The 14,658-nt window shown below is 47.1% G+C and overlaps 1 pseudogene across 1 annotated transcript in view; it reads right to left on the bottom strand.

Annotated features, from left to right (window-relative positions):
* Positions 1-14,658, bottom strand: part of LOC102035538 — a 53,914-nt pseudogene that overhangs the window by 21,206 nt on the left and 18,050 nt on the right. Inside the window, exons 22-39 of the transcript XR_004082498.1 lie at positions 13,603-13,755; positions 13,187-13,364; positions 12,478-12,601; positions 11,952-12,084; positions 10,655-10,828; positions 10,299-10,415; positions 9,832-9,993; positions 9,342-9,501; positions 8,470-8,573; positions 7,945-8,076; positions 7,295-7,343; positions 6,012-6,118; positions 5,544-5,675; positions 4,721-4,831; positions 4,154-4,281; positions 3,523-3,693; positions 2,602-2,756; positions 526-704 (exon numbers count right to left, since the gene is read on the bottom strand). The product of XR_004082498.1 is annotated as a fer-1-like protein 4 (transcript). The remainder of the gene's footprint in view (positions 1-525; positions 705-2,601; positions 2,757-3,522; positions 3,694-4,153; positions 4,282-4,720; positions 4,832-5,543; positions 5,676-6,011; positions 6,119-7,294; positions 7,344-7,944; positions 8,077-8,469; positions 8,574-9,341; positions 9,502-9,831; positions 9,994-10,298; positions 10,416-10,654; positions 10,829-11,951; positions 12,085-12,477; positions 12,602-13,186; positions 13,365-13,602; positions 13,756-14,658) is intronic.

The following is a 14,658-nucleotide window of genomic DNA, read 5'->3' as shown; positions in this document are numbered from 1 at the left end:
ATGAGTTCAGATGGCTGCATTGCACAAAACTAAGGATGGAGAAGCCAAGGGTGGAGAACAAGGTTCTTGGAAAACAGCAGTGATAAGGGACAATGAAGAGGAGGCAGGTATAGGCAAGGATACCATCACCCATGGGGGTGCCTGGTGGCAAGGCTCAAAAGCAGAGCAGATCTATTGCTACCCTCACAGTATCCTCATCAGAGCCAGTGCTAAATGACCTGTGGAGACAAGAACTCTGGGTCACCAACGCTGTGAACACAACATCAATGGACAGAATTTCCTTGAGGAAAGGGTATTCAGAAGCATCATGAGAGGTCAGAGGGTAGGTGTGAGCAAAGGACAACCATGGCCAATGTCCTCACTTCATAGCTGGGCCAGCCATCCACAGACACAACTCCAGTCACCCACCCAGGAAGGGGACAATATGTAAGATTCACAGGCGACCAGACAGCTGGCTAGAAACCAGTTGTCCAGAAGGTCCTTCCCCGAAACAATGTTGAGGTTTAGCATGGAAACACATCTCACCTGCACAAGCCCGGGGTTCTCCGGGTTGTACAAAGACCGGATTTACACATGCTCTGGTACTAGCTTGTACCCATATCCTGGCATCTCTTTCCAGTGCTGCAGGACGTACAAAGCCTTATGTTCAACATCCAGTGACAAGTTCTCATCTGCCACTCCTCTCTTGTTCCTTACAGAATCCTCTGCAGCAGGACACAGCCAGGGAGAAAATGAAGGCTTCTGGTCAGCAAGAGTCATGTCAGGACATCAGTCACTAGCACAAGCAACAGGAGATGATGGACTGGGCAAATAAGCACCTTTCCAGAAAAACAAATGGGGAGAAGCAGGAGGGCAAAGATGAAGGGAGTGAGTTCAGTATGTTGCAGTGATGACAGAAATGGCAAGCAGGAAAAAAACAAGCCAAGAGAAATGCAATGGAAAGGGCAAAAACTAATTTACTCTGGCCCTGGGAAAAAGATCCAAGGAACACTGAGGAGGACGTGATCCTCTGGGGCAGTTTAAGTCCCCACATCTCTGTGGTAGTGCCAACAGATCCGTGGATTAATTTTTGCCAGAGAAGTGCTACTGGAAAGCATTACTTGCCAGTCTCAAGACATACAGCTGTGCTGTCCATTAATGAACACAATTAGTAATTGATTCCTTTGGCATAGCAAAGACCAAATCTTGCTGGTGGGAGATAAGCCAGAGCCAACAGATGAGGGCATAATGACCCACTCACTCCTGGGTTTATGGAGCACCACTGCCCCTTGGATATCAGTCTGAGACCTAAACCATTTCAAGCAGTGCTCAAGCATAGCAGAGGTTCACAGGGCACCAGCTGCAGCTGGGTTGGAACAAGAGCCAGCTGTCAGGGAACACCAGGAGAGCACCTTGTTTCTCCCTCCCCAGCTATCCAGTGACCTGAAAAAAAAGGAGGAATGGCTTCTGGAGGCTCCTTGCCCTCTCCTGAGCAGGATTTCTTTTCCCTTCTTTGCATAAGTCATAGAAACCACCAGGAAACTGGGGAACAGTTTCACTGAAACAAGGAGAAAGTAAAGTTGGCCATACATGTAGCTGTCCTCACTCTGAGCAGGTAAGGCCAGGGATCATCCTTCCTACAGGCTACATAGCATTGCCTTGCAGTACTCAGCCATCCACATGTGGGCCACATCTGCCACATCTGTCTTTCCTCAAAGTTGGATTCAATTGCACAGGTGTTGGCAGCAGCAGGGTCTGGCCTTTGCTGAGAGAAGATCTCCATCACTGCTGGTAGAGACTGTGAAAGGTTGGTGTGTTCTTGGACATCTGTGGCCCTGGCTAAGGGTTTGTAACGCCAGGTAGAGGGAAAGAAAACAGCAAATGAGAAGCAGAAGCTGCCCACAAGGTTGAGATCAACAGTAGAGAGGGGCAGTGTGGAATCACTCAAGGCACCTGAAGCCACTGGAAGCACAGAGCATTCCTGGACAAAGCCAGCTAGAAACAGGGAAGAAGACTGAAAAAACGCTCCCTTTCCCCTCCCCCCCAACCCCAAAACACACCCAAAACAAAACAAAACAAAACAATACCTACAAACAAAAAAAACCCCAAAGAACATTAAACAAACAAAAAAATATCACCACAAAAAAACCCAACCCAACAAAACAAAACAAAAAAAATCCACAACCCAAAAAACTGCAAAACACACATAACCCCAAAGAGGACTTCATTATCTTGCTGATAGTGATCATAAGCAGATGAAGGTACAGCTTTGTGATAGTGCCAGCCACCAGAATAAGTTGGCATACAGCAAAATTCCATGACCAGCACTGCTGTGAAAGTAGGTTTACTTTGTTCCACCCACTGCCGGGGAAGCCACTTTGGTATCTAATGGCCTGGATCACATCTTCTCCCAGTGCAACAATGTCCACTGAAACGAGGGCACTGAACCAAGGATGCACCTCACAGTGACCCAAAACCTGGGCCATGCAGGGCACCTAGTGGGGAAGCCAGCCTGGACACCTCAGGGAAGAGAGGATTGTGGGCTCACAGACCACCCACCTACACGTGCATTGCTGAGCACAGGCAGCTGCTTAAGGGACCAGTGCAACAAGCCCTCTGTACCTTCAGGAAAAGCCTCTGGAGGGACCTTGAATATTTTATTGTCCACTTTGATCTCCTCCCATCTGTACTCTGCAGCAGGGATTGAGTTTTTCTTGCATAACTATCCAAGATTTGTGTGGGTTTAAAAGCATGTTGCCACATGCTTGTAGCCATTTCTGCATGGAAAAAGAAAACATCAGGAAATTCTTCAGCTTAAGTTTCTTTTCTAGGCTGTGAAACAGCCTTCCTTCCCAAAGCACAGGCTATATCACTAGAACCCTGCTCAGATTTCTACTGGGCTTAAAGAGGTTACAAAAAGTCTTAATGAATGAAAAGCTAAACAAATTCTTTCCTGACAGAAAACAAGCTGGACTTGCACTCCACAGAACTATTAGCTTCTGAGCAGCAGAAGCAATGCTAGGAGCAGGAGCAATTCCAGATGCAGTTCCTAAGTGAGAAAGAACTTTTAGTTGTGCTGAGTACTCAGCTCCATTCCCACAGCTAATTTTTCAATAGCAGGGTAGGAGAAGAGAAATTTGCAGAAATTTGGCTGAAGATCTGGAGAATCCGTATGGAAGGAGGCCAAAGGAAATCAGATGTCCTGAGTTTGCTGCTTACAAAATGCTGCGAGAGAAACTGCTGTACTTTCTTAAAGAGGTCGGAGTCAAGCAAGCACTTTTCTCACAGAACACCAATGTATAAGGAATAGAAAAGGTTTTTTTGCTATTTTATGCAAGGTATATTAGATTGCAGTAAGAATTAGAGTTATCACAGGAAGGTGGTAGGGGTCTAAAGAGATAGAGTTATCCATGTAACTTGTAGCGAATCTGTGGAGCACCTGCAAATGCATATTCTGTCTCACAGAACAGGAGGAGCTCTATTACGCACATGTGGCAGGTGAGAAGAATATCTGTGGTCCTCACGTGTCACATTGCTACCTACAAGTCATACTGTGTAGCCACTCCACAGTTGGCCCTGTGCTTGCTGTAGAATGGATTCTCCAAGTCAATCTTGGTCTCCCCAATCAGATCATCAGATCCAACCAAATCATGATCAAATATTGCCACAGTGAGTTCTGATTCCATGGGAAAGGAGACTGTCAGCTCCACAACTCTGGACAGAATCAAACAGGGAAAGCACAATTAGCAAAGAGAATGGAAATTAAACACATGCTCTGCTTCAATAATCCTATATATTTAAGAACTGTATTTGACAACTTAAAGGCCTCTGATAACCTTTGGTTCTCTCTAAATTCAGTATGTGACATTTTCAGTGTGCATGCTCAAACAAAGGAATTCCTTTTCCGGGAATGTATGGCTCAGGTAGTGGGCCTGGAGTTAGGGAATGCTTGGCTTCCAATTTTAAATCAAATCCTTGGGTATGCTCACCTCCTAACCCAAAGCATGATGGCTCCTGAGTTAGCTGGAGGCAAGAGACATGCCCAAGGGCTTTGTGTAAAAGCACAAGATTCTCCATCAGAAAGGAACAGAAGACCTTACATGCTGAACCACATTTCAAGCCCCAGATTTGCACTGTTCTTATTAAACCCACTAGATGAAACCTTCTTGCATACTCTCCAAACACAGGATTGAGCTGCTTTGGAATGTATCGCTCCTTAGTGTCCTTCTGCTGCTTCCCCACAGTCACCATCACATACGGGTCTGCTTTGCCATTGGGGTCTGCTGTAGAGAGATTTGTAGCCTGGAATATATAAGGGATACTGCTGTACACAGCTGTGGAGGGCAGCCTGAGCAAGGAACACTGCACAGGCCTGACACCACCCAAGCCCGCTTGGTCAGGTCCCTCCAGCAACCACCGCAGCAGTGAAACAGGCACTTGATCCCACACAAATCCTCACTCTACGAGCCATTAATATCTTCAGCTGTGGACCCACCTACTTGCTCATGATCTCAAGGCAGATGTGAGGAGCCAAGAAATGCCCATCTGCCCATCCTCAAGCTGCAAAGCATGGAAGACTCCATGGACAGGATGTAGGTGCCTTCCACTGGCAGAGGCTTCAAGCCAGCATCATATTTTTCACAAGCACCGCTGCTCGCATTTACTGAGCAGAGAATGGCAGAAGGTCCACAGGGAGGGAAGAGACCACCAAGCAATACTGTCACCTCTCCCAGAGACTTACCTTAACAATGTAAACTCTTACAAGAACCTTGATGGGTCTGTTCCTTGGAATGCCCTGGGAGACCTTGGGCTCTGTAACAGCTTCCTCACTGGGGTAGACATAGAAGGACCCCTGCAGAAAACACTTTTCAAGGAACAGTTGGATATACATGGGGATATCTCAGAAAGGACAGGAGCCACCAGCTTCACCTGCCAACTAGAAAATCAGAGCCATTTCCCCCGTGCAGACCACAGACACTCTGTGCCCATGGGGACAGTGCTTTCCAAAGGTCAAATCATGTCCACATGGCCCAGGCAATCCCTGCTTGCAATTTAGGCTGCAGGTGGTCATGCCTCTGCCAATGTCAGATATGAGCACTTCTAGGCACTCTGGATTGCCAAAGACAGAGGACACCAAACGTTTTCTAGGGAGAGCTACAACTTCTGTAGTTGATATTTCAGAGTCTTCAAGAGCTCCTGGATGGGAGGATGATGCCTCTTTTAAATAAGTTTTCCTAACCTTAAAACCAGTGAAGCTTACTTATATAGTACTTATATGCATACTGAATAGACCCAGAGGCTGCAACCAGAATGAGTCCTTTATGCTTCATGCTTTCTCCTTGTAGCAGCTAAAAAATCTAAATTGGATTTATTTATAAGATAAAAACAATAGGACCAAAGTACAATTGCTTCAACAGGCACTAACGGTACCCTGGCTGTGCTGCAGCCCAAACTGCACACCCATGCACTCTGCAAGGTTTTACTGGTGTTGGCTTGCTCTGAAATACATGTTATAAGGATCTTCTTCCACAAGCAGCATAAATGTGATCCAAATGAAACAGTACCTTGTACTTCCCCACATAATTTTCATCCTCATTTCCATCTTCATCTTTATTTGCTTTGCCACAATGAAGGGGGAAAATACACAACCAGTCTTCAAAACTACCAAACTCATGTTCCAGCTCAGAGTTGTAGATCTGAAATAAGTAGAAAGTAATTGTGGACCTTTTCTTGCCATCTCAAAGGGAAGGAGAGTCAGAAAGATCATCCTTTCCCTGTTTCAATCATTTCACCTAGTCCTACCTTACTTCTGTATTACTCAGGGCAGGATGTTAATGATTTTCCTGCATGTCCCTAGGGCCAGCCTTAGATGTGGATGCACATCTCAGCTTGGCTCCAAGGTCTTACTAGCTGCATCAAAGGTAAGCAATGGTGTGGCCTCAGCACACACTGCAGGTTCTCCTCCCAGCATAACTTCCACTGCAGGAAGTGTAGGAAAAGGCTGAAAGTGACTGGGCCACCCCAATTATCACCTGAAGGGTGGCAATGAGCTTCCTCTTGGGTTGAGCAGGTTCAGCTTCAATCACTGCCTCATCCTCTGCTTCCATGTCAATGGAAGATGCATTTAAATTCCCTCCATCTAGGAGTGATGGTAAGAGATTAGGAAACACTGATTTTGCCCATCATATCAAGTGTCTCTACATGAAATCACCCCAGCCACAGTTTCTGCTTTCAGCCAGGGCTTTGGCCTCTGTCACGGCAACTGGAGCTATTGCTGTTTGTAACAGGTGTCCTTCCAGCATCTCCAGTTTCCCAGCACAGCATGGGTGGATGGGTGGGGGGACAAAAACTGGCACAGACCTACCTGCCTATTTGGCTGCATGACTGCCATTCAGACAGGAATTGGCCAGAAACCAAATGAAGGAAGGTGGTTGGGCCACCTCACAGGTGCTGTCAGGGAAGGCACAGAGGAGAGTCCACCCTCCTCTTTGGATGAGAGCTTATTTGCTGGCCTGTTGGTTTGGGTGGCTAACTGAAGCATCACTGCCACTTTCAGCACAACCAGCTGAAAGAGACCGTGTCTAGACCTTTCTCAGGGGCACAACCAAACCAAGGACAGAGTGGGCGTGTGCTTGTCTCATTTCCCAAGGCTCCAGATCCCTCAAGCGCTAATGGCGTGCAGGTACCCTCAAAGTCTCTCCTTAAATTGTGATGATTTACATCATTTTTATACTTTCTCAGGTCAGAGCCATATGAGTCACTGCTTACACTTCTGCAAACCTGAACCTACAGCTGTAACAGTATTCTCAGATCATAAAAAGATTGTTATTGTTGTCCATTGCCTCTGGTACCTCCTGTTACCTGATTCACCTGCGCCCCACGCGAGTACCCCATAAGCACAGAGTGATTCCCAGATCCTGGACAGTTTTTCCTGTCCATCATCCTCTCTCTATCCTACCACTGCTTCCTGGTCTCACCTAGGCAATCCCATGATCCCTGCAGATGATTTTTCTTCATTTTTCTCACATAGGAAAACACTTGCTTTAACACCATTTTACAAGACTCCACTATTTTCCAGGACTTTTCTGACTATTTTCCAAATTTTTTTCAGGAAAGTTTGGTGTTTTCAACTTGAAATAACCTGATAGCCCTTTTCAATGTCTTTGGCCTCTCTGCTCACTTTTATGTTGTTGTTGCTGAATGTTGCAAGGGTGTTGTCTGCACAGACACTATTCTCACAAGTCCAGTACCCTCTGGGATGGTATAAAATCTTGGTTCTCCCCACTAAAGAGTGAGGCATTGCTAGAGAGCTCACCTGCATCATTCAGGTCATCATTCTCAGCATCTTCCTCATCACTGCATGCCTGAAACACACACAGTCACCTCAGATCCCTGACAGAAAAAGCTTCTTCTTCCAAGCACAGAACATTGACATTTTCCTGCCAGCAGGGTAAGTAAGACATAGCTGAAATCTTTCTGCAATAACATAATTGCAGGATGGCATTCAACGAGTATCTCAATGACTTTTTTCTTCTCCCTAGATCCTCCTTCTAGCTTCTTTTGATTGGAATTTAAGTTGACAGTGCAAGGAAGGAAATTTGGAGCAGACCTGCTCCCATAGCACATACTAGTACATAACCAGGACAGAGTAAGCAGTATGAAAGTCCCTGTTAAAGTCAGCAACCTCACATTTTCAGGAGTCCCTCAACAGAAGCTGCCTCATTCTCACACCAGTTGAGCACCGAGTCTCAGGGATGTTTCAATACTCACCTCCTAGTGAAATCAGCCCACGTGGTAGATGCTTGATACCTGGCTACCTTAAATATGCTTGATACAATAAAGTTCACATCTTCCTGCAGATCCATGCCAGGAGAGCTCCTGAGACACTCAACATGGTTGAAAATATCTTCTTCAGACCAGTGCAGCCCATTTTCCCTTCTGCTGGCAGCTGTCACAAAATATTACCTGGTTATACAGCTCTTTCAGGGACGCATAGTACTTGGACCACCAATCCAGTCCTTCCAGTTCTGTTTTTTCCTCTTCATATTCATCTTCCTTCTTTACAAGCTTATTGATAGGAATTTTCTTCAAAGGAGCCTTGAGAGAAAAGATAACAGGGTTCAGATGGAAAAATTACCATCCAGGACACTCAGGCGCCCTCCTCCAATGCCCTGGGTGCCTCTGGCAAAGTCTCAGCATTCAGGCACAGCACAAGAGGTGCAAAGCTGCCCTTGGCTCCAGCTTTGTTCTTTGCTGCAAAAGAAGCCATTCTCAAGGCACAGGGCAGGCCTCCTTAATGTCCCTGTGCCAGAGCCCCAGCACATTATACTTCCAATGAGCAGGCAGGAGAGAGGAGAATTTCAGTCCAGAAAAAGACCTGGTGGATGAAATATAACACTGAATTTCTGAAATTTTTTTGTTGTTGTTGTTTGTAATCTACAGTTTGGCTTTACAAACTTCAAAATTTGTTGGGCGCAACATATCACTCACCTTCACAAAACTAAGGGGGTGAGTGCTGGAACCTGGGTCACCAGCAGCCAGTCCAATGCTTACCACAGTCTGAGATGGAAGACAGTGAGATGAGACATTGCAAGCTGAGATGAAAATAACTTAATGTTTCCATGCATTTATTTCTGCCCACTACTTCTTACTTTCGGCCATAGGAAAATCTTCCCTATTAAAACACTAATCTGATTGATTTCAAAGCTTTTTAAAGCAGACCCTGCAAAAATACTGCTGGAAATCCAACTACAGTACTGAGATCAACCACCATCATCAATATGCTTGTTACTGACTTCCAGGAATTCATAATTATGAGATATACCTTCCCTACTCAGAAATAGCCACAGATGGATCAATCTTTGGCTTCTTCTTCATGCTTCCAGATCAGGAGCGCTGGCTATTGCTATCATAGAGCTATTTAGCTAAGCTATTACCCAATGAACAGACTTTGACCTGACAACATGAGAGAACTGAAAACTTTTCAATCCTTAGTCCTAGTGGACCAGCTCCCTAAAGATGAAGGTCTCATTGAGCAAATTCTTCCCTGTGAGGGTGGTGAGGCCCTGGCACATGTTCCCCAGAAAAGCTGTGGCTGCCCCATTCCTGGAAATGTTCGAGGCCAGGTTGGACAGGACTTGAGCAATCTGGTCTAGTGGAAAGTGTCCATAATCATGGCAGAAGGTGGAACAAAATGATCTTTTAAGCTCCCTTCCAACCCAAACCATTCTGTGATTCTATGACCTTGGGATTGCAGGGAGAGGATTCTGCTGCCTGGCTAAGAGAAAGTGGAAGAGCCAGGGATCTTTGCCACTGACAAAACCTGCCTGTTGTCCCTGTGAGAACCTCTCCAAGTAGCTTACCCTTGGGCACATCCTCCGGCTCCTCCTCCAACTCTCTGGGAGAGAATTTCATCACATTGGACACAACATGGCTACCCACAAGCACAGTGCGCCCAAATGCACGCTTTTCCACCACGAAGATGCTGAGGGGAGGGTGCAGGTATACCTGCTCTGGGAGCTCCTGCAAAAGAATTATGCATGGGGTTCAGAGGAGTAAAGGTGATCAACCTGTGTTGAGCTATCAAACTATGGCAGGCCTATCACATAAGGAGAAGCCTGCTGGCACCTTGCAGCTATGCCCAAAAAGCAAAGCCTTGCAATGACAGGCCATGGCTAAGACAGCTCTTGGTGGGCAATTTCACAAAGGTTTTGTTCTGCAGCTGAATCATGTGGTCATGGGAGAGCAAAATCCTGGAAGCAGTTTCTCTCCTTTTATGTTGTCCCATGCAGTGAGATGATGCAGAGCAGCTGTGGTGTACCCTGGCATGGCAGAATCCACCTTCCCACTCACCACATCCATGTATTTGACCAGCTCAGTGAAGTTGGGGTTCTCTTTGTAGGATGCAATAACCTCTGACTCCACCTTCTTGCCAGCGCATTCAATGATCACCTGAGGCTCATCCACCTCAAACAAGTTCACTCTCTTCAGGTCCCTCAGGCCCCAGAACAGGATCTGAAGCACAACATGAAGCTGCTGTCCGAGATATGCCAGCCACGGCACTGCCCATGCTACCACCCCCACCCACAGGACACAGTCCCCAGAAGAGGCACAAGCCTGCTCTCCCAGCTCAGCTGCCCAGCAGCTTTGCCTGTTGAACAACTCAGATGGTTTCCCCCTCAGGTCAAGCACTTCCATTTCTGGCATCTGCTCAGGCCTCACAGGCACATTAGACCATCAAACTGGACTCCCTCACCAAGCCCTGCCCTCCACCCAGGGGCAGCTTAAGGGGAAAGCCAGTGCAGCAGAAGGAGGCACACGTCTATGCGAAACTCCTTCAGTACTGGGCGGATGCCCTCAGGGATGATGAACCGTCTGGCACAGGGGTCTTCCAGGCAGTCTGGTTCCTTGGGCTCCACATCCTCAGGCACTGACGGCTGAACAGGTAAAACTAGGACACAGCAGGTGATGAAAATCACTTCTATTCCATGCCATGACAAACCCACTCTCTTCCACCTTCTAGTTCTGTGCTCACAGGCTGTCCCTGCAGCCTCTTCTCATTGGAAAGCCAGATATGGCCTCCAACTTCTGGTGGGCCCCATGCAACCAGCTCCTCACCCACATAGCTCTCCTCAGAGAGCTCACAACCATGTGCAGCTTTCTACAAGCCTGTTACCTCCAAATAGCCACTGTAATTGAGCTTGATCAGCTCAAAAGTGGCAATGAGCTCTCCCGCTGCTTTGCTGCCTCTGTAGAAATCAAAGAACTGAAGGGCAGGTTTGGTGTATGGCTCATCAACCAGCTTCACCTGTGGGACAGCAAAGGCCTGCCCGAGGAACTCAGGGGAGCCCTGCAGGAAAGAGAGGAATGACTCAAATCATCCCTGTGGTATCTCACCACCTCAAAGACCACCACTAATTCCAGCCGATCTGGGACAGTACAAAAGTACTCTTCCACCCATGTTATCCTCTGCTTTGATTTTCTCTGCTCCATCCAGAGCTAGGAACAGATAAAGGCATGTTTACAGCAGCTCCACTTAACTCCCGGTTCATCTCCATGCAGAACTTGGCAAACGGCCTGGCACCATGTACCAGAGGACATGAAAGCTAGATCAGATTTTTCAGAGTCTCTTCCAGACAGGGTTTGAGTATCTCCAAGGATGGATACACTACAAGCTCTCTGAGGTACAAGCCCAGTATGCGTTCTAACTCTGTGTAAAAATTTCTTTCTTATATCAAGATGGATTTTCTTCCTTGCCAGTTGGTGCTCATTGCTTGCCGTTGGGCCCCTTGGTACCTTCCATGAGAAATCTGAACTGAGTTTTTCCATCCTTTCCCACCAGATAGCTGCAGACAGCAAAAAGACACTGGCTTTCTCTCAACCTCTGTCTGTAGGCTGAACATACTCAGCTCTCCTGCTCTGTCCTGTGCTCCATCTTGGTGTCCTCCTCTGGACTCATCCGAATATGACAGGGTTGTCTTGTACTGGAACCACAGGAAGGCTGCTGAGTTACAGCTGGAGAACCTGGCGCAAGTTATGTCATTAGTCTTAGGATAACAAAGAGGCTCTAGGAGACAGTGTGACTTTAAAGCACTATAAAGAGAGAAGAGGAAGGACTGAGGAAGGATGGTTGATGACATGTGAGGACACAGGGAAGGAACAGGCCTAAAAGCAATATCAGTTCCCCCAGGATATGAGCCCTCTGCAATGTGAGCCTGCCAAGGAAGCAGGCATAATGTTTCTTCAAATATAAGAGATCCTGGATCCAACAACTGCTCATCAACCCCTGATGAGTTTAGAGTATCTCTGAGTCAGAAAATCTCAACCTCAGCCACAGTCCCCACAGCTCACTATTACCAGTGGACCAGCACCAAGCTGTCATGGAAACCAAACAGAGAAGTCGCAGCACTCAGAGATCCTATCCCTTCCCTTTTCCAGAAACAACATAAGGAGGGCAGCATGGCCATACTTACAAATCTATTGTGGCTGAAAAGGTTGATTATAATGATGGGGGTCTCTGTTTTCAACTCTTCTTTCTTCCCATCAATGAGCTGGTCAAACAAAAGTAGCTCATTCCACATAGGGCTCAGTGTCTCCTCCAGCATCTGCAGATGGAGACAGAAGGCTCAAGTGTTCCACAGTCAGTGGAAATAAACCACATGCAGGAAAGAGAGGAACTCTGGGCTGATTCCCTCCCTCACACAGCCACATGCAGCTGGTGGTTGACAGGAGGGATGTGGTATAAGTGTGGGATCAGCACTCAAGGTCAACTAGAACATGCCAATCAACCTTTGAGACCATGCTCAATGACTGTCAAATATTCCCTGAACATAATCACACTGCTCAGAGCATAGATACCCGATTCCTTGGAGATACAAAAGTCCCAGGAGGACTTCCATAGCACTGACCTTAAACATGTCAGTGAGGGCATGGTCATTTTTCTCTCCCCAAGTTCCCAAGATGACAGAGGCAAGAGTTTAAGTGGTCTCACCACTTAAACTGGTGGTCTGGCAATGAGTTGAAAACACCACTTTTGCAAATGGATCTGAAAGGCCATTATCATCTGCAGGTAGGATCCCTCGAGCCTGATACAGATAGGCTCGGAGCTGGAAATAGCTGAAGTCTGGTAAGAAAAGGAGAGAGGAAGTCCCCAACAAAGTCCTGTATGAGGCAAAAAAAAAAATGCCTGAAGGAGAAGGCCAGCCAGATAGGAGTGGGCACATTCTAGGGACTGTGGTTCTCAGGCCAGTACATCTCAAAAGGTTTAGCCAAGCCAGACAAGCTCAGTGGGCTCCCCAGACACGTCTGGGAAGTACATGACGTGCAACATGTGAAATGTGCAGTGTTCTGCTATGAGCATCTGCTGGGAGCGCCACCTAGCCTCATCAGAGGGGCAGAACTCATGCCCATTGCCACTTTGGCAGCACATTCAATGCCTACAAGGCACCCATTCTGTCTGGTGCTTTAGCTGTGAATGTGCAAATACAGCCTCATGAGATCAAACTGGATGTGCCTATCCCAGTCATGCCTTGGAGACAACTCTAGATCAGGTCCTAATTCTCAGACATACCACAATTCTCAGATCACAGTGTGGCCTGAGGTGAAGGACTGTGAGGGGACAATGCACCACCACAGACACTAATCCATGGATGGGACCTCTCAACTCCCTATTCTCCTGCTTATGTGAAGAACTGGTATCTGCACTCACCATCCCTGCTGAGCCAGCTGGGAGGGCTGTATGCCGAGAGCTGGGCTATCTCCTGCTCACTCTTGGAAAGGAACTCCTCAGGCAGCTCTGCCAAACAGTTTTTCGCATATTTGGTTACCCCAAGCCACATGTAGATTTCCAGTTTGGCAAAGATCTCACCAGTGTGTAAGCCAGGAACCTGAAAGCACAGAAGGTTTAGCAGGTTTCACATCTCAGACCAAGATGATCACCATCAGCCTGGGACTGACCAAAGAGCACAGGAGGAAGAGCATCACATCTGCAGAGGCAAAAGGCAGTTGTGGAATGAGAGCTGTGTTTCCTTGTGAACTCAAGGATTTCAGGAAGGAGGGCTGAAAGCAAGGAGGGGGAAACAGCGTGAAGCATGCAAGAGCACACTGTTTTGGTATAAACCCTACCTTCATAAAGACAGTCTGGATCTTTGCACAGTCTTTGCCTTTCTCCTCTTCAACTACTGAGTAGAGGATGTTTTGTGCAGGAATTCTGGCATATGCCACACGCCTGTTGTTGCTGAGCATCCAGATGAGTACATCAGGGAGAGTGCACTGGGGCTGGAGGGAAGGAAGGGAGGAACATCACAGCAGAGGAACAGCATGTGTCATCCTCCCTCCAAGCTTCATCTCCCCACAGGACAGACTGCTGAGCAATGGTGGTTTAGAGATCCAGAAATAAAGGACCTAATATTGGCCATGTACTTCTGAAAGTCAGCCCTGCAATATGGCTCTGGAGATGTTGTGGTTTGACTCTGGCTGGCAACTCAGCCCCATGCAGCCTGTCACACACTGTCCCTCGGTGTGATGGGAAACAGGATTCAAAATGTAAAATTGAAAGAAGTCATGGATTGAGATAAAAACAGTTTAATAGGGAAAGTAATAACTTCACACACAAGCAAAGCAAACCAAAGAATTCATTCCCCTCTTCCTGTGGACAGGCAGGTCTTCAACCATCCCCAGAACACCAGAGCTCCATCACAGAAATGATGACTTGGGAAGAAAAACATCATCACTACAATTGTACATCACTCTACCCTCACATAGCTAAAGATGTGAAAATTATTTGACTTTACTTGGTGAAAGACTTCTCCAAACTTCAACAGCACCTGTCCACCTTATGTCAGCAAACATGGCGTTCTGGTTGACACTACAGCACAACACACCAATTTTTTCAGTTACTTAAAATGAAAAAGTGAAACTCTGAACGTGAAGAGTCTCTGCTATGGATGAGAATCTTATTCCAATGCAAGTTTGAATCTGCAGAAAGTGTCAAGGGTCAGACCCTGGTGGAAGTGCAGGCAGCACAAGCAAGGCTGTTTTCCGAGGCAAAACTGTCTGCTGCAGACAAGGCCTTGGGCTGGTGGGGCAGAGAGGCCCAGGAGGCCTGGAACTGGCCCAGCTCTGCCTCCTACCCACTACAAAGTTGCTTGGACCCCTGCTCCGCCACCAACAGCCCTGCAA

This window comes from Geospiza fortis, unplaced genomic scaffold (assembly GCF_000277835.1).
Source record: "Geospiza fortis unplaced genomic scaffold, GeoFor_1.0 scaffold657, whole genome shotgun sequence".
Lineage (NCBI taxonomy): Eukaryota > Metazoa > Chordata > Aves > Passeriformes > Thraupidae > Geospiza > Geospiza fortis.
The sequence above is the reverse complement of the archived record's forward strand: the minus strand, read 5'-3'. Positions and strand labels throughout refer to the sequence as shown.